Source organism: Equus quagga, chromosome 8 (genome assembly GCF_021613505.1).
Source record: "Equus quagga isolate Etosha38 chromosome 8, UCLA_HA_Equagga_1.0, whole genome shotgun sequence".
Lineage (NCBI taxonomy): Eukaryota > Metazoa > Chordata > Mammalia > Perissodactyla > Equidae > Equus > Equus quagga.
Window position 1 is genome coordinate 121,698,296 of NC_060274.1, and position 20,512 is coordinate 121,718,807.

At 41.1% G+C, this 20,512-nt stretch overlaps 1 pseudogene; it reads left to right on the top strand.

Annotated features, from left to right (window-relative positions):
- The first annotated feature begins 1,388 nt into the window (after positions 1-1,388).
- LOC124243536 (olfactory receptor 2A1/2A42-like) lies at positions 1,389-2,324 on the top strand (annotated as a pseudogene).
- Positions 2,325-20,512: the final 18,188 nt, after the last annotated feature.

The following is a 20,512-nucleotide window of genomic DNA, read 5'->3' on the forward strand; positions in this document are numbered from 1 at the left end:
CCTCACCAATTCACAGAAGTATCAAATACCTGACTGCCAATTTATTAGTACAGCAGTCTGTAAAATGACAAATTTGTTCAATTATCTCTTTTCCAAAATTTTTTCAATTAGCTATCTGTAAAGAATTTAGCAATTCTTGTGTTGCTAAAGTAAGGTGGAGTTAATTTTTTTATGAACGTCATTTCCTATGTTTTTGAATTTCACACATGGTACATAGTACAAATGCTAAGCCATCACACCATTAGTGGGTCTTCCAACACGCTACCATTCAGGGATGGCCTTTCCTACTTTATTAGTACCTAGATTTGCTCCTTTTTTTGCTGAGGAAGATTAGTCCTGAGCTAACATCTGTGCCAATCTTCCTCCACTTTTATATGTGGCTTACTGCCACAGCATGGCTGACAAGTGGAGTAGGTCCGCGTCTGGGACCCAAACCGGCAAACCCAGGCTGCCAAAGTGGAGTGCACCAAACTTAACCTCTACACCCTGGGGCCAGTCCTGGATTTGCTCTTTTAATATGAGTAGATATGGGATGAATTACAAACAGTGAGTGGGGAACTACATCTTGAAATGTTGTCACAAATTCACACACACCAAGGCTTCAAGTCAACTTGCGAATGCCTGGCCTCGTACTCATTTACAATCCTGCTCACAAATTCTAGACTCACAATACATGAAACTGGGCAGCCCCAAAAAATCCAATTTCTACAAATTGTTTGGGTTGTTATTCAAACGAATTTTTTTGTAAATCAGTAACCGTGAATGAATCGATAGATTAATTGCAAAATGGCCAATTGTCGGTTTGTATTCAGCATCCACTGTAAAATGAAGATAGTCATTAGAGCCCATGAGCAGCCCATCCATTGATTCTTTCTCATCATTCTAAACAATTGAGTTGTTATAAAATTGCTTTTTATCTTTTTGCTCCTCCTGTTGTCACAGACGCTGCTCTAGAGAGCAAAGGTTGATTTCAGTTGCTGAAAGCAGCACAGTTGATATTTTTATTGAGAAACTGGAATTACATCACTTTTCTAGGACTTCTCTGATTCTCGTATTTGGAGGTCTCCCTTACTGCTTGCTTCCACACTCCAGAAATTCTTTCAGTAATTTTGACACGTACAGTTCCAGGATGATCTCTATTTCATGATTATTTCCTCTTTTGGTTTCACATTCTTTCTTCCCATCACAAGTGTCAATGGCTCTAGGTAATCTACTGTTGGTGACACAATTCCCTTCTGTAAAATTGGGTGTCAGATTAGGTGATTGATACGTAACTAGATCATTAATTTAAAAAGTTTATCTTTTAAAAATGACTAAATTTAAAATAATATCTGGATGTTTTCAACAATTTTGTCCTAAAATATCCCTTTTATCTTTTTCATAGTGAAATGGGGGAAAATCAGACAATGGTCGCAGAGTTCATCCTACTGGGATTTCGCCTTGGTCCAAGGATTCAGATGCTTCTCTTCGGGCTCTTCTCCCTGTTCTACACCTTAACCCTGCTGGGTAACGGGATCATCCTGGGGCTCATCTCACTGGACTCCAGACTGCACACCCCCATGTACTTTTTCCTCTCACACCTGGCCATCGTCGACATAGCCTATGCCTGCAACACGGTGCCCCAGATGCTGGTGAACCTCCTGAATCCAGCCAAGCCCATCTCTTTTGCTGGCTGCATAACACAGACCTTTCTCTTTGATATTTACTGTCACTGAATGTCTTCTCCTGGTGGTGATGGCTATGATCGGTATGTGGCCATCTGCCACCCCCTCCAATATTCCATCATCGTGAGCTGGAAAGTCTGTATTACCCTCGTGGTGACTTCCTGGGCATATAGCTCCCTCCTGGCCCTGGTCCATGTGAGCCTCATCCTGAGGCTGCCCTTCTGTGGGCCTCATGAAATCCACCACTTCTGTGAAATCCTGTCTGTCGTCAAGCTGGTCTGTGCTGACACTAGGCTCAACAAAGTTGTCATCTTTGTTGCTTCTGTGTTAGTTTTGGTGAAGCCCCTCTGCTTGGTGCTGGTGTCTTACATGCGCATCCTGTTTGCCATCCTCAGGATCCAGTCAGGGGAGGGCCGCAGAAAGGCCTTCTCCACCTGCTCCTCCCACCTCTGTGTGGTTGGACTCTTCTTCGGCAGTGCCATCATCATGTACATGGCCCCCAAATCCCGCCATCCTGAGGAGCAGCAGAAGATCCTTTTTCTGTTTTACAGTCTTTTCAACCCTATGCTGAACCTGCTGATCTACAGCCTGAGGAACTCAGAGGTCAAGGGTGCCCTGAGGAGAGCAGTGTGCAAGGAAAGTCATTTCCAATTGGAGTGACATTTGAATCACCAGCCTCGGTAGCCCACTAGAGCGTTGGGTACTGAATACACCTAAGCTCGTTACTCTCTTTATATCCGAGACTGAATGATCCAAGAGACTGTAAAGCACTCCCTTTTCCTTCCCAGAAAGTATTTAGGTTTTGCTGTATTCATTATATTTAATTCTATCAAATATTTATTCTTTTCATTTAACTGCTTCGTGAGCTGAGAATATCTAGGAAAAAAGTCATTTCATCCACTGCCATGGGTCCCAGAAGGTTAAAAGAGCCACTGAATCTCTGACTTCATCAGGGCTGCTCAGTAACAGCAGAACAGCAGGTGTTACCAGATGTAGCCACATTGCTGACAATTTTTTTAAGTAGTGCAGCCACAAGCAGAGACCCAGAACCCATCGATACCTTTGTCCGTTTTCACCCCACATTTGGATGTTTCCCCTCAATTGTACTTACTCTTACAAACAGTAAATTTACCTAAATGCCCCCTTAAGCTTTGGGTAAAATTGATATTACCGATTAAATCCTGTCATCTGTCTTACAATTTCTGTGGGAAGAAAGTGAGTCCACACATGTTCAACTGGCCTCCCGGGGAATTATCCAACAAAATCCACTTTCCAATCTGCTCTGGGCTTTTGATGGCCACTTGTTTCTAAAGTCTTCTCCCCTTCTCAAGAAGAGTATCTGTGATTCTCTCTGAATAAACACTCCTCACTTAGCGGGAGTTAGCAAGTGCTACAACCCAACTCTCAACTGCAGGGTACGGATGGGGAAACCCAAGCAGAGTCAACAGAATGGAATAAAAAAGGAGTTTTAATAACAATACTAGGTAACATTACTGTTAAGTACTTATTCTGTGTCATCCACTACACATTGATACTTTACAGAAACCACCTCATTTTTTCATCATAACAAATCCATTTCCCATTATCATCCTATTTTATAGATGCAAACACTAACAAATGAAAAACACTAGATTCATACCCCAACCATCTGACTCCCAAGGCTTCTCTACTTAACTTAACACAACAATGCAGTGTATCATTATCAATGTTATCCAGTTAGGAATAAGACTAACCTGTCCCGACACAGGTATGTTAGGTGAACGTGGGTTTCTTCTTAGTCTAATATGTGCCATGACGAGGCAGGAGAGACAGAGATTACTTACAGAAGGTTTCTTGTCCTGGTCAGTGAATCCTATGGGCATGGTCACAAGGGAGGTTTAGAGCTTTAGAGGAGCACTGAGCACAGAGAGGGTGAGAATGGAGGCTGTTTTTATTGAGATCAGAGGTTTAGTTTGGAATTGAGCATGGTGGGAAGATTCAGAACTAAGCATCGCTGGTTTCACACACACCATGTTCGTGTGCACACATGTACATGTGCCCACACATATTTATCGAGTGCTTACTATGGTGAGACACTGTTCTAAGCACCTTACAAGAGTTACCTTTTCCAATCCCTATAATAACCCCATGAGATAGAGACTGTTATTAACTACTTTTTAGGTGAGAAAACAGAGGCACAAAGAGATAAAGTAACCTAACCAAAGCCTCATAGCTAATAGTTGCCTAGTCTAGGATCAAATATAAGCAATCTGATTGCCAAAGCCAGGATCATAACCACTATAGAAAAATCAAAGAGATTATGATGTTCCAGAAGAAGATGGAGAAGAAAGAGGAGGAGGAGAGAGTAAGAGACTTTCAGCTCTAGCCAAAGATAGGCATTGGGCTCCAGATAGAAAAAGTACTCACATTTGCTAAGAATGCAGCTTGGCTTTATACTGGTATGGAAAGGAGGCTGAGGGGGCAAGAAAGGTCTGCGACATCAAGGCTCAGGGATGGAGGAGGAGCCTCTCCACTGGCAGGACAGTGGAACAGAAACCAATGGAAGAAAGAAGTTGGCAATTGATGGTTCATCAATTGAAGAGTATTAGAAAAGTTCTTGTAGTTTATCCAAACTGGATATAATCTGTAATTACAATATTTCCTAACACAGTCTTTAAACGATGTTTAGTTTTATGACAGATGTTGCATGCTGCATGGCAACATTTGGTGGCATGTAGAAAAAAAGGGTGAAGAGCTGTAATTCTGGGGGTTGGTCTCAAGGGAGAGAAGCTCCGTGGTACAGGGCAGAGCAGCAGGAGAGCAAGAGGTACAGAAATCATGTCCAGGGAGCCGCCTGTGTGGACCCCTGACTCTGTGTGCAGTGCTCTCCTAGGGATGACCTAGGCATCTAGGAAGCCCAAGATGCTGCCCAGGACTTAACCGCATGCGATTTGTAGCTAGTGACATGGATTCTCATTCCAGGGTGACCATTTGCTAGCTGTCCTCTTTCCAGGGAAGTCCCTTACCCTGCCTGAGCCTCAGTCCCTCATCCATACATTTTGTATAATGAGAGGGGCTTAGGCTGCCCCATAGGATGGCTCAAACAAGAGAGATACAAATGGACACATTTTGAAGACTTCAAGTGCCGAGCAAACTAAGATATTACTATTACTGTTAAAATTAGGTCAGAAATTATGTTAACACTGTCAGAGTTCCTAAACTTTGAGTCTGGTACCAAGGCCATCTATTAGTCAGGAAGATCATTGGGGCTGACAGGTCACCAAACCTTACCCTCATGGCTTCTGCGTGCTCCCTCTAGCAGCTCAGGAGGCCACTCAGGCTTGGAGGGAACAGGCTTACCAGGAGTCCGAGCTGCAGCCCAGACTCAGTGACCCCTTTGTGAGGCAGCTGGCAAAGGCCCCAAGGGGAACCTCTCTCCCTTTGGACCTGTTCCTAGCCCATCCACTAAGAAAACATGGGGGGACTTTCCCTAGGGCAAAGGAATTCACATCTTGTTTTGATCTCCAACATTTTATAATCTGACACTTGGGATCTAAGCTACATTTCTCAAATATGTTTCATCTCTCCATAAGTGGAAGCACAAGAATGGGTTCATCTCTTCATTCCCAACACCTTAAATTCCTAACAAGTAGTGAGCACTCACAAAACACTTGGTAAATAAATAAAGGGCACTTTAATTATCTGTTTGCCTCATTTCCAAATTTTCAGTTTTGAGCTATCTTCTGATTTCTAACCTTCTTTAAATCCCCCTAATTGTGGATTATAGTATAGCAGAAATTTAATTGTAGTTGATAATTATTGAGCACTTACTATGTGGTAGACACTATATAAAATATTTTAATATAATCTTCATTTTGAATCTATAGAGTGGGTATTATTACTATCCTTACATAATGAGGAGGAAAATGAAATTTAGAGAAGTTAATCAATTTACCCAAGGCCACAAAATTATTCACTGGTAGAAACATAATTTAGGACCAGGTAGCCTGGCTTTAAATTAGCTATGAACCACTCTTCAGAGAGGATCTACTGATACTCACAACCTGAACGGCTGGCATCAGGACTCTTCACAGTGTTCACTCAATAAACTTTGATTGAATGAACAAATGAATAGTCATTGTGTCCAAATTTCTACCCAAAATTCATGAGCCTGGTGATGTGTTACCCTTCATCCCTTTAAGTGAGATATCTTATTGCCCATAAGATTTATCCAATTCTTGCTTTCAGTATATTCTTATGTGATGGATATTAACAGGCAAGACTATGCTATCGCTCTATGATCACAGAAAGAAAGGAAACAAATTAGGGTAGAAATATAGCACTTAATATAAAAAATGCTGGGAATGTTTATTCATTACCATAGGGAGCAGTGGTCATTGGCTTCTCAAAGGAGGGTGCCAAATTGCTGAGCCTGTGATTCTGGAAAGCCAGGATGGTGCTGATGACAAATGAGATGGAATGTCAGGGTGTTGCCCTTGAAAACTCTGGCAAGAGGGTGGAGACAATTATGGGCAGTAACTACTGGAAATGATAAGGATGGGGATAAGGATCTCTGCATGGCAGCTGGTCCACTTGCCTCCTGAAATTGGCACCTGCAGCACCTTTGGCATGTGGACCATGGATTGCCAACCACCGACCTGTAGCATTGTCGTTCACTGTTTGCTGTGAGTATAGAGTATCAGTGTTAAATATGGATTGTTGAGAGGAGACAAAAATGAAAGAAGAGTTGGAATGCCCTCCCACTGGGCAAAAACACAACTATGCTTTCCTAACCTGCAGGGAAGGGAAGTGTCTTAGACTCCTTGCTTTCTCGACAAACTTTAAATAGCATTGGCTCGTTTTGATATGGTTTTTAACCTATGTTTCTCTATTTTTAATTTTTGAAGTCATGTCAGGCCAAAAGAAGATGTAGATCCTTGAGCATAGTATGATTTAGTCAACAGAGTGCTGGCTCAGAGTTGGGATGTCTGGGTTCTCATCTTGATCGCCCCACTAACTCACTGTGTAACCTTGGAAAAGTTGCTTACCTCCTCTGGCCTTCAGTTTCCTCATTTATAAAATGAAAAGTTGAACTAGACAATCTTTAAAGTTCTTTCTTTCTTTCTTTTTAAAGATTGGCACCTGAGCTGACAACTGTTGCCAATCTTTTTTTTTTTCCTTTTCTGCTTTTTCTCCCCAAATCCCCCCAGCACATAGTTGGGTATGTTAGCTGTGGGTCCTTCTAGTTGTGGCATGTGGGACGCAGCCTCAACGTGGCCTGACGAGCGGTGCCATGCCCGGGCCTAGGATCTGAACTAGCAAACCCTGGGCCACTGAAGTGGAGCCCGCGAACTTAACCACTCGGCCACGGGGCCGGCCCCTCTTTCTTATTTTCTAATTTTCTGTCTCTCTGTTGATTTCCTGATATTTCATTGGAATTTGGATTATCACTTTTTCAAAGGAATAAAGAAAAATTTCCATGCAGGAAAAATGAAATGGACTCAAAGATAATTGAATATCTTTGGCTTCAAACATAGTAGGAACTCAAGAGTAAGTGCTGGATTAGTAACTGAGTTGAATATTTCAGTGCTCCAGGAAATAAGAATTGCACAAGGCTAGCTGAAACATAAGGTGAAATGCCCACTCTAAGAAAAAGGAGTTTTGCTAGCCTTCTTTGATCTTATTACCAGTAACTCTCATTGGGAAAGGTTCTAGAATCTGGAATAAAACTTAAATGTCTAATTCTGTATCTCTATTGCCCATGATATAAGTAATAATTTTAATATCTAGTATTTATTGAATGCTTATTGTCAGGCATTGTGCTAAGATACATGCATTATTATCTTGTCTAAACCTCCTAACAATTTTATGAGTTTAGTATTTTTATTACCTCATTTTTTTTAGAAAAGGAAACAGAGGCACAGAGATGGTAAGCACTTTCCTGTAGTTATAAGTAAGTGTGTGACACCACCTGGGCTCTCATCCAGGTGGGCCTGACCCTGAGGATCACACCCATGACCACTTAGCATATTGAGTCCCTGTAGCCTGGACTTAGGGAATCTTTTCTGTTTATAGTTAAGTGAGGCTCAAGAAAATCAACCCAAATATTCTGAAAATCCATTTTAAGAAAAAGATAAAAATATAGCCAACAGAGTTTTCAATATATATGTGCAACAAACAAAATAGTAATATACGTCAGTTCTTTAATTGGGCAAAAATTATCTAAATATAAGAGAGATAAATGAACCACACACAGTAGAACAGGTGAAAACCACTAACAAATATGATGAGAGACATACAGCCTCTCTAGCAATTAGAGAAATCAACTTTAAAGCATGAGACACCACTTTTTGCCCACTAGATGGACAACATACTTTCTAGTATTGCTGAGCATGTGGGCAAATGGATATTTCCCCATAGTCTTGGTGGAAATATAAGTTGATTGGGTGATTATTTGGGAATATATCTTTAAAAATAAAAATCTGCACACCTTTGATGCAGCAATTCCAATTCTAGGAGCATAGCCTGCAGAAATATTCACATATATACATGCAAAATATATACATATAAACATATTTTAAATTTGAGCAATATTTGTAATAGCAAAATGTTACAAATAAGCTAATATTTTCAATAGTGAGACTGTTAAATAAAACAATATAAATCTACAATATGGAATATTATGCAACTATTAAAATAAACAAGTTTTCTCTCTATAATGCGCAAGGAAGATTCTCCTAAGAGAAGATCCTCCTAAGGGAGGGCAGTGTGTATGTGTGTATAATGACATATATTAAGGTACAGGAACATATTCAAAATGATAAACATTAAAGGGTTAAAGAAGATGACTCTCAAAATGGAAAGTGTACTATGGAAAATACTGCATTATTAGAAAATTTTAAAGTAAACAAGGGTTAGGATTGTAACTTAAAAAAAGGAGAAGAAACAGTTCATTCAGGTTACTTTATTCTGATCTCTTCTTGATCCTCTGGTTCTCAAATACATGTCAGCACACATATGCTCACACACTACAGTTAAAACCAGGACGAAATAAACAATGATTGATATTTCGGATTTTGTTAGACTGTTTTAAATTGTACTAAGGTATTTTCTTTTTTTTTTTAAAGATTGGCACCTGGGCTAACAACTGTTGCCAATCTTCCTTTTTTTTTTTTTTCTGCTTTATCACCCCAAATCTCCCCTGTACACAGTTGTATATCTTACTTGCAGGTCCTTCTAGTTGTGGGATGTGGGACACCGCCTCCATGTGGCCTCACGAGCGGTGCCATGTCCGTGCCCAGGATCCAAACCCTGGGCCGCTGCAGCGGAGCGCGCGAACTTAACCACTCAGCCATGGAACCGGCCCTGGTATTTTCTTTAACATAATAAAAATTTCTCTTCTTGTTCAGAGCAGGCGTTCCTGACTAGCAAGCAGCTGGCCGTCAATTGGTGAGTCGGAAAGGATCCTTATTCCTTGTGGATCTGTCATCTTCTCCATGTGGTCCCCAAGGTTGTCATGTGTACTGGAAGGAGAAAAAGAATGGAGGCTTAGTGGACCTGGCCTAAAAGTGGACTTGCCACTTCTGCTCACATCCCACTGGCTAAAACTTGGTCAAGTGGTCATACAAAAATGCAAGGAAGTCTGGGAAATGTGGTCTCTATATGTACCCAGGAATAAGAGGAAACAGTGTGGGTAAACATCCAGCAGTCTCTGCCACAAGTAATCAAAGGCTCTGAGTTTCTAGTTCTTTGGCTTTTCAGGACAACAGTAAAACTCCAGAGAAGCGGTAGTACTAAGAGGTGAAGAGACTTGAGCCTCCTCCCCAGATCTCCATCAGCAGCACCCTCATTGATACACATAATAGATCTTTTCCAATTTTATGTGAAATACAATCCAAATAAAGCTTCAAGACAAATCCCCTAGGCCACGCTGTAGTAGAGATATTCTGAACTGCTGCTGCTTACCAGATCACTTCCTGAGGGACCCAGTTGATGTCAGCCCTGAACCATCAAATATCTAGATAGTGGGGAATCCTGTAGATCTGAGTTCAGATATCCATGATTAGTTGTATCCTTGCTTTGCTTCCCCACCTATAAAATGGTGAGAAGACACCACTCACCCTAGCTGTTCCAAGGGGATATTGTGAGCTTCAAAAAAGGTAATATACATGTCAACTCTTTTTAAGGTGAAATGAAGTACCAAACATTACTCTTAGTTCTGCAGCATAGAGATTCTCTGCTCTCACCTTCTTTCTTTTCTCCTCTCCTACTTTCTCTGTGCATTAGTTACCTGACCCCTCGTAAAAGAGACAGAGGACTTGAAATGTGCTGTCTCTAACTAAAGCCCACTACAGTTCAGTTCTAGGAAGGATATGAGGGAAGAGCCAAAGGAGAGCATCTGAACAAAAGTATAACTGGGCAAACCTTTAGAGCTGGGGGAACCAAATTAGACAGGTATGTGGTCCTTTCCTCCCAGAAAGTAGGTTGTCATAGGAGTTTGGACAGCTGATACTTCAGGAGGGTGAGGAGAATGGAAAGGCTGATTTCCAGCTGCTATCCAAAATGATATTCCTATGGTGTTTGCACTGAACTGGAAAAGCAGAAAGGAAGTGATGCCTGAAGTTGTTAAAGAGTCAAAATACTAAATGATTGAATCTTGAATCCTCTGGCATGCAGAAGACATCCCACACTCCATGCCTGGGCTGTTGGATCCTTCTCCATCAGACACCGAAGAACAAATTGCTAGTATGTGTGCAGTGGGCATCCTTTTGTGGGCTGTAGCAATGCTACTGATAGAGTTACATGACCTCATGGGTTATTGGCCCTTTTGTGAAGCCAACACCCATGCAGTATGATTTTAGAGGCACCCTAGGCTTACAATGATCTCTCCCTCCTGCCTTCAGATACTCAGAATTTCTTCAGCATGACAATCTTTTGTTTCACAATCATAGACAAACTTACCACACAGATGTGTACATCCGTGCTAGGTTGCAAGCAGCAGGTAGTAGGGGACCTGTTTTGTTTCGATAAGAGTTAGAGTCCTAGATACCTAAAGAGGGAGGGGAGAAAGGGAGGCTGGGACTTCCCCTGCCAAGTTCACCTACCTTAATTCTTACCTCTTCTAAAACCTGTGGCCACACTAGATTTTTAGCCACCATTTAAGTCTCTGAAACCTGGAGACTTAAGAAAATGGCAAAAGTGAAACAAAACAAATACACACTAAGTTCTGCCAATAGGGAGCTGATTAAGTAAAGAGCAGTACCTCCAAGCAACGGAATGCCATGCAACTATCAACAAAAAACAATATGGACGTTCTCCATATCTTATACAGAAAAGTCTCCAAGATACATTGAGAAAAGCAAGAGTGATAGGAAGACCAGTGGATAATCTATATCTGTATGTGCTCACATGTGCATAAATAATTCTGGAGGGATACATAAGAAACTAAAGAGAGAGACTGGAAACTGGCATGATGGTGACAAGCAAGAGCATAACCAGGCCTGAAGCTTATAAAATTTGGGGCAGTTTCTTTAAGAAAAAGAATGTGAATTTATGACTACAAATTTAGTTCAGAGCTCTGGAAGGGGTGCTTGGTAGGGGCTCCGAAGCTTTGCTAGCATCACAGGAAATCCACCACTGGGGACAAGCAGGGAAGGGGGAATGTCAACAAATACCTTTGAAAGCTGCTAGAAATTCGAGCTGGTTTTACCTATTCAAAAAACTAGATTTTAAAAAAATCAATAAATTTGCCAATGTAGCTTTGGAGAAAGAGAACTCTCTAGGTGACCCAGCCTCCTGAAAAATTTCAGTTCAGAAGATCAAATTCATACAAGAAAACTGTGAAAACTGCAACGGTACTACACTGAAATATCATATTTTACCTATCAGATTGGCAAAGATTAAAAATTTCTAAAAACACACAGTTAATGAGAGCGGGGGGGGGGGGGGGTCACACATTGCTGTTACTTGGTATAGAGGACCTCCGTGGAGAATGATTTGCCAGTGTCTTCCACAATTATGAACACACATACCACTCGACCCAGCAATTCCACTTCCAGGAACATGTCCTACAGGGAGACTGGCAGGTGTGCAAAGCAACAGCTGTAAAGGTTATTCATTGTAGCGTTATTTGTACTGCCAAACTATTGGAAACTACCTCAGTAGGAGACTGGTTAAATAAGTTATGCCATATCATTCAATAGAATATTGTGCAGTTGAAAAATAAACGAGGAAGTTCTTTACGTACTGATAATATAAAACAGCTTTCAATTTATATTTTTAAGGGAGAAAATGCAAGTTTCAAAATATATTGTGGGCTATCACTGATGTAATATATTTCCTATAAGCTCAGAATATTTTTGGAAGCATTTTACAAATCACTTGTGATCCTGGAGTGTCCAGGAAAGCAAAGTGGATAGCTGAGGCATGAACTTGTGTGAAAGGAAAAATTTACACTTTTGTACTTTCAAATTCTGAACCACGTTAAAGTGTCACTTTTTCAAAACATGATTTTTGAAAAAGTTAAAACAGATTTTTTGACTATTGCAAAATTTATACTAACCTGGAACTCTAATGAAGCCCGGGACTGTTCAGAGGGCAGCTTATTCAAGTCCCAAACCTTCCCAGGGAAATGGGTTCCACACGTGATGCAAACCAAACCAGGGGCAAGAAAGACTGAGAAGACTGGGCCTTTCTTCCCCTCCACTGGAGGGCAGAGCATTTACAAGTCTCATTAGTTGTTCAATGATTCAATGAATCTATGATTCTAAATGAAGCATTTTCCCACAGAGTGTTTTTTAGTGGACCCAATAAAATTTGTAGGAAATGATTCTATAAGTTCCTGGCAGTGACGAATTCTTCTCTGAGCTCCCCAGTACGGTGCTTTAGCTCCCTAAAGATTAAGGGACCTCCTTTTCCCAACTCCTCTGCAGGAGATAGAAAAGAGCCATGGCAGCCAGTGTTTCTTCCTTTATTTTCCTTTATTTTCATTGGGGACTTAGAGTTACTCTGCTAAATTGAAAGACTACAAGATCCCTTCAGACGTGGTTAAAACCCAAATGTGAGGACACACCACCTAAAAGAAACAAGTCTGAGACAGGAGAATATTGGATCCTGTATGTGTGTGGGATTATTCTAAAAATTAAAAAAACAAGCCGCTAACTCAGCCATCAAAGATTTAGACGATACGAGAGACCATTTGTTACTCACAAATTGTGTATTCCAAGAATGATTTAGAGGCAAGAATGCATACGACTGATTTTCTTGAAGACGACTGATGTTTTCAGAACAAAAAGGCTGTGATCGAAAGCATTCATTTCCACAAGATGGTGCTATTGCTTCTGCCAAGCAGAAAACTCACATTTCCTTCGGGAACTAGAAATCCAAGATATACGTCTGACTGGGGACCAAATCTGTGAGAGCTCTGGTGAATCTGTCAAAGCAGCATACTGTGCAAAAACATTCTGGTGGAGGTTGATTTGGGCCCAAAAGATGAAGGTTGTTTCAGGTAATCATGCCTTTCACCACCTCCACACACACCCGAGCTGATGTCTCAAGACTTCATGCTCATTTCTCAGCCCACTCCTTTTCCAAAATGCCGCTCTTACCACTGTCAGGCCTATGTGTGTCAGGAATGGAACCTGGGTATTACGGGGTGGCACAGAGCATCAACAATCATGGAAACGTATCTCCCGCATCCACCTACACTTTCTGCCCAAGAGAGGTTCAAGACTCACCTCTTCAGCAGAGCCTTTCCTTACCTCCCCGGCCCACATTAGTCACACTTTTCTTTGAATTTCCCTGGCATTATTATTTTTACCTCTCTTTGGGCTTACCAGAGGTTGCTTTAGAATATTATTTTATTATTTCCATCTAAATTTTCCAAGTTCTTTTGGAACAGAGTCCATGTCATAATGCCTCTGTATATCCCACAATAATGAGCATCCTACTTTGAATTTATGCATAGTAATGATATCAGGAATGCAGACAATCTAAAGCAAGTGCTCAATAACCCTGGCTGGTAGCCTGAGTGAATGGGAGGATGCTAACCCCAGCTGGCCACTACCTAGGAGGCAGGAGTATAACATTTTAAGTCACAACCTCTCTGGTGCTGTTTGATCATCTCTAAAAGGAGAGGACTGAACTGTCCTCCTAATTTTGTTTTCCTTTTAATGTTTTGCTTTATGACTTTAACGTCCTCAATAACCCTGTCTTGAGGCAACCATTGAGGCAGGAATATTTGTATCATAAGGGAAATAGAAGGATATTTCTGATGAAGTGAATAGCATCTCCCTGTCTATTCATCTTCATTCTGCCTCTATTTTTCTGTCTTCTTCTGTGCCTCTCTGTGCCTTGGCAATCAAAACTGTGACAAGGGATGCATGGCTGGTCACTCCCTCTCTCGTTACCACAACCTCTACTCCCACAGGGAGGTAAGGGCAGGTAAGTGGAAACCTAAGGGAGCAGTGACACAGGAGCAGGATACTCTGGGCCCACTATTAGGAGTAGGACAGGAAGCCTGCTGTGCAGCTAAAGGAGGCCTGGCTGCAATCGGAAGAATGGGATAAATAATATGGATTAGGATGGAAGCGAGACACTTGTACCCAAAGACAGTCACTGGGGACTTTGACAGCTGGAACATGACACTTACAGAAATAGACAATAAGGATTTGAGATTAGGGATAAGGCCAATGACTTTCTATTGGGAAAAGAGAAAGACAGTGTTTGACCAAGAAGGGAAGAACTAAGATCATTTCTGTGTTCAAAATAACCAGCATGTTGTTATCAGTTTTTGCTTCTATTATGTCCAATAGAAGGACAGGTATTACAAAAGGACTTGACTCATTCTTTCAATAATATGATGAGATTTTAGTCTTAAAAAGATAAAACACACACACACACACAAAGACATAATGCATGTTTTCCAGCTTCTAAATAGGAGAAAAAATAAAATATGTTTGTATAAAAGTGATAAAAGAAATATTTGGCTTTAAGCCCCATCAAAGGAATTCTTGGGATCCTAATGCCTTCTTCCTACCAGTGTAAGATCCGATATAAACATTTATGTACGCATCAGTATGTATTTGTGTGTGTATTTCTCATCTTATACCAAAAAGAATATGGCTCATAAACATACATACACACATACGTATTCACACATAAGACAAAGTAAAGGTGGATGAAAGAAGAAAACAGGAGAAAAGGAAAATAAAAATAGAAAGGATAAGAGTTCACAGGGAAAAATGACCAGACTTTAAAATTCATTCTGATTGGAAAAAGTGAAAAACATAAGATTGAGGCACAACGGCATTTGTGTAAATTACAAATACATGCACACAAACAATACAGAGTTTTTTAATAATAAAAAAGTAGTAAATAAACAAAACAAAGGAGGAACCCTGAACAAACCGAAGGAACCAAAGACGACAGTGTGCCATGAAGTGAAGACTGTAACTAAGTCACCTCTCTGCACCTGCCCTCCCCAAATAAAAACTGAGCGGGTGATTTATAACAAAACCTAGGAAGTGCCATTATGGAGATTAGCTCTAAATGTCATGTAAGTTTGAAATACAGAACAAGGGAAGGCTTCACCAAGGAGTGACCTCAATACTGGATCTTGAAAAACACGTAAGAGTTCGGAGAAAGTAGGGAAAGAGAAAGTGCAAATTGAGGGTAACGTAAAAGCTGAGGTTTCTAAGTCCAATCAAAAGATAAGAAGGGAAAGACTAGAGATAATTTGCTTCAGTCTGAAGTGATCTTTTTGAGACGCAAATCTGGCCTTGTCACCTCCTTGCTTTAAATCCTTCAATGGCTTCCTTTGCCCTCAAGATAAAGACCAAAATGCTTCATGTGGTCACCTAGGCCTGCAAGATCTCTGGTCTCTACTCACATCATCAGCTTCACTCTGCGCCAGGGTCCCTCCACCCTCCTCCTGATCTGAAACACTCTAGCTTTCATTCAGTTCCTGGAATGAGGCAGTGACCTTGCTGCCTCAGGGTTTTCAAATACTTTACCTCCTCCTGGAACCCTCTTCCCCGTCCTCTTTGCCAGCTCATTTCTATTCATCCTTCAGAGTTAAGCTGAAATATTACTGCCAAACTATTGATTTCTCTAACTCTCTGGATGAGGTCATTGTCTTAGGTTATACATATATACTTTTCAGCATCCATTAAAATTATAATAACATAATTATTAAGTAATCATTTGTTTAACGACTATGTGCTGGTATAACATAAGTTCCTTGAAATCAAGGACCATGTGTACCACTATATCCCCAACCCCTTATTCAATGCCTTGCACATAATGGGAACACAATAAATATATGTTGAATGACTGAGTGAATTAAATAATTAAGAGTGCCTTGGTTGGGTTAGGGGGAGGTGATTCTGCTTTTAGACAGCCACCTGGGATTGTAAAATCTAAATAAGAGTTGAGGTCCAGTTAAGGACCACTAACCCCATTCTTTCTTTCAGAGGTTCGCAAAGTGGAAAGGTCAGTGGATCCATTGGGGGAATGGGATGAAAAAGAACTTTTCATTATATTTATTTTTATCTCATTATTTTAAAATGTCTGCTTTTGCATATTATAAGGAAGTAAAGGTATATAGTTTATAAATAGATAAAACACTCGTATACTGAGAATGTTTGATGAAATTTTTTTTATTGACGGAAGGTAGGATAAAAGATGTTTTAAAATCACTGTAGATCAGAGTGTCTCCATTATCATTAAGCATCCAAATCAGCAAGGAGCTATTTTACATGAGTTCTGCTTGACCCCACACCTCCAGAATTGAAACTCCATAGGTTTTGGGCAAGGGCAAATTCATAAAACTTAGGTGATTATAACAGAAACCTCTGGTAAAGAACCACTTTTATATCAGGGTTCCCAAATCTAGCTTCTCATCATAATCACCTGGGATGGTTAAAAACAAACAAAAAGACAATAGGAAACAGATAAAAAAAATCTTTCCAGGAGATTTTGCTAATTTGCCAGGTTTGAGAGAGACTGCAATAGAGCCAGAATGCCACTAAACGGACGTCATCGGTTTTAGTCTCTTGACGAACAGGGATCACCCCCATCCCAGAACTTTAGAAACATCCCAAAACCAAGCACTCAAGACAATCCAGACAATCTGAATAATGGCCCTTCCAGGGATTGCTGCTGCGATACAGGATAGGATCCTGCTGTCTCTCTACCACTGCTGGCACTCTACCATAGCTGTGACCTTTCTGTGGAAAGACATGGTCATCCTCAGACATTATTTACCAGACACTTCGGAGATGCTCAATTCAGTAAGATGCAGAGGCATATATATTTTCCTATGATAAATGCATCCAAGTTAAAAATATGCCCATAGGAGAAATTTCAAGAACTATGAGCCTCCAGAGACCTGGGGAGAGCGTGGAGTCAGGCAACCAGATCATGAGAGGCCTTGTAGGCCACACATGCTACTGAGTTTAGACTTTATTCTTCCAGAGATGGGGCTCCTCTAAAAGATTCAGCTTTACTGAGGTATAATTGACAAATAAGAATTGTAATGCATATATATATATATATATATATAGTGGTTTTTTGGTGAGGAATACTGGCCCTGAGCTAACATCTGTTACCAATCCTCGTTTTTTGCTTGAGGAAGATTGTCCCCGAGCTAACATCTGTGCCAATCTTCCTCTATTTTATATGTGGGATGCTGCCACAGCATGGCTTGATGAGTGGTGTATTGGTCTGCACATAGGATCCGAACCCATGAGCCCTGGGCCACTGAAGCGGAGTGCACAAACTTAACCACTATACCACCAGGCCAGCCCCCAAGAATTGTATATATTTAAAGTGGACAACTTGATGTTTCAACATATGCATACATTGTGAAATGATCACCACAATCAAGCTAATTAACATACCCATCAGGTTACATAGTTACCATTTTTTTTCTTTTCCTTCTCTGCCATTTCTTCACCACATCTCATGTTAAGCCCACACTATGTGCCTTTCCCTGAACCGAATATGCTCAGGCTTCTGTTTTTCCATATCCCGTCTCTGTTGTCGGTAGGCCTTTCCTCCATCCTCCTCTCCACCAGGTGACAGAGAACTTTTACAAGTCAACTCAAGCAGTGCCTTATCCATTCAGGCTTCTCTTCTTCCCAGAGCAGTGTTCTCTCCTTTAGGCTTTCAGTACACTTTGTGTAGACCTCAACACTTATCAGGCTCTGCTATCATGATTTACTATCTGTTTCTCTCCTCAATTAGATTGAACACTCCTTGGGGGCAGAGACTTGGTTTTTGTATATCTGGTTTCTAAAACTGCATATTGAATAAAAGAATTTTAAAAAATGAATGAGGCAATTAGTATTTACACCTTGAAGAGCACTAAATTTAGACTCGTGCCAATGTGCAAAGGTTGAGAAAAGAAATAAAGGGAAACCAAGGATGAGAAAACAAAAATACCTTCATCAGAATGGAAGAGGACAGCTAAGAACCACAGTGGCAAGGCATGGCGGACTGAAAGAAGAAAGATGGAGAAACCACAGTCAGCCAAGTTAAGAAAAGAACTGAGTTCAAAACCAGTTCAAAAAGGTTCAAAGAGCGGTCATGGGATCAGGCAAAAAAGCACAGTCAGGCCAGAGGAATATTCCAAGAACTAGCACTGGGTCCAGTGAGAGTCAGTTAACCAAGTGGGACACCACACAGCCAGTAACCTGGGATGGTGGCACCAGGAGGACATCTGATCAGAGCAGTGACAGCCTAAGGATAACTGATGAGTTCCTGACCCAAAAAGGGTCACTGTGATTCCTTTAGCCTCAATACTTAGAACTACACAGGACAGTTCTCTGTCCTTCCCCTGCCATGCCTGCATGTCAAGGGCACTGTCTCCAATTAAAATGTCCCCAAGTTCCAGAACCTATTCTTTTCCTCCCCCATCTAATATAGCTCTTATTTTAAAATGACTTTATTTTGAATCCGTTTACCTTTCTCAGCCCTTATCACCTTGTTATTGTAAACTTATTTATTCAACATACACAACTATTAGGCACTGTTAGGAAAGGAAACCAACCCGTATCAATGACCTTCTGCACTGGGACTAAGGTGATGTCTATACACTACCTTATTGAATCACCACAACAACCCAGTGAGGCAGGTGTTGTTAAATATTATTATCCTCACTTAAGACATTAAAAAACGAAGCATAGGAATATTCAAATGAAGCAAAGGAAGGTTAATATGCCAAATTTTTGCATTAAGTAAGTGGTGAAGGTGGGATTCAAATCCACCCATGTCTGAATTTAAATCTCATCCTCTTTCCGCTGTATCACTCTCTCCTCTCTAGGAGTTTATAGAGGAAATATAAGCCCAGATAAAATTTCAAAATCTCAGGATAGGATGACAGGCCTGGTTAAGAGGCCCACACACTAAGAGTAAGCACCGAGAAATGGAAAAAAAGAAAACAATGAACACCGCAGTTTGCAAAGCGAAGGGAAGAGGAGCCTGGAGTGCTAGATTGGTCCCCATATGCAAACACCCTGCAGACAGGGACACTCCACGGGAAGAGCCAACTCCCTAAGTGGTAAGTTTAACTTTCCTACATCTCACTACTAGTTGAAAAGTCAGGTCAAGTCTTGTATGCTTAACACGCTGGACAAGAGCCCAGGGGTCACTGAATCAAGCATGGTGACTTAAAAAAAAACAAAAATGCTGATAGGCCGGAGTTGGCAGAACAAGAGGTCAAGTCTATGACACCTGACATTCAGAGAAAACAAAGGGATAGAGAGCTGCAATCAAGGAGAAACAAGTGAAGCCGGAGCAGAGCAGAAAGAATAGGCTGGTTCAGGAGGCAGTTGCAGCACCTCTGACCACATTGCCCATTCCCAGGAGGCACTATGGAACATAGCAGAGGTCAGCAAGTTCTGCCCAAGGATCAGAAGTTTACTAACCTTGCTCACCCACTAGAAACTGTGGACAGCGATCACAAAATGGAGTAACATATGTCAAGGCTTCTAAAATGGAGCTGGGGGGCCATTAAGGAAGTGGGGCTTATGCATGCACTCCACATCTCAACCCAGAAGGAATGTAACTTCGGAACTGTGCTTCACTGTTGTCATCCTGACCTTCTTTCAAGAAATATGCTTGCTCCCATAGATAAGAACTTTCTGTTGCTGCCTTAGAGATGGCCTTAGCAACCAATCGCATATAGCCAAGACGGAACAGTTGTTGCCAGCACCAATCATAAATTTTGCAAAACAACCCATGTGATTTCTCTCTTTTTGCCTTTATAAACCATTGCCTCTTTTGTCCTCCTTGGAGCACATTTTGGGTTTCTGCCTGAATCTGAATCTCCAGAATTGCAATTCTAATTTCCCAGATAAATATCTGCTATTTGAACTGTAGTGAATTTTTCCCCAGTCAACAAAATCAAGGGCTTTCATACCCTGGACTGAGTTCTCTCTCCCAGCTTAGAAATAGACAGCTCTAGCTTAAACTTTTTGACTTACTGCTTTTCCCATTCTTAGCCCCTTGCTGAGCTTATGACACATGCTAGTCCTGCCCTTACATACCTGAACCTCTAGTCCCGGTTTTGTCCATTGCTTCCCACACCTTCCATGGCAGCTTAGAGAATCCTGAAGGCTGCTGAACTGTTTAGGGCTTAACCCCTCTGGCCAAAGTAATATGGCCAAAGTAGCAGATTCTTTGAACATAGAGAGGCTTCAGGACTCTACTGGAGAAGAAACCACTCTATCTTAATGACATTCTATCCTAAAGTCCCTTTGGAAAACCTGGTAGGTGTGGTCAGCCAGGACCAATGCAGTAGCCAAAGGGCATAGTAATCTGGAAACGGTCTAAGTGACCAGCTGTTGGGGCTTCTAGATCATGGTATC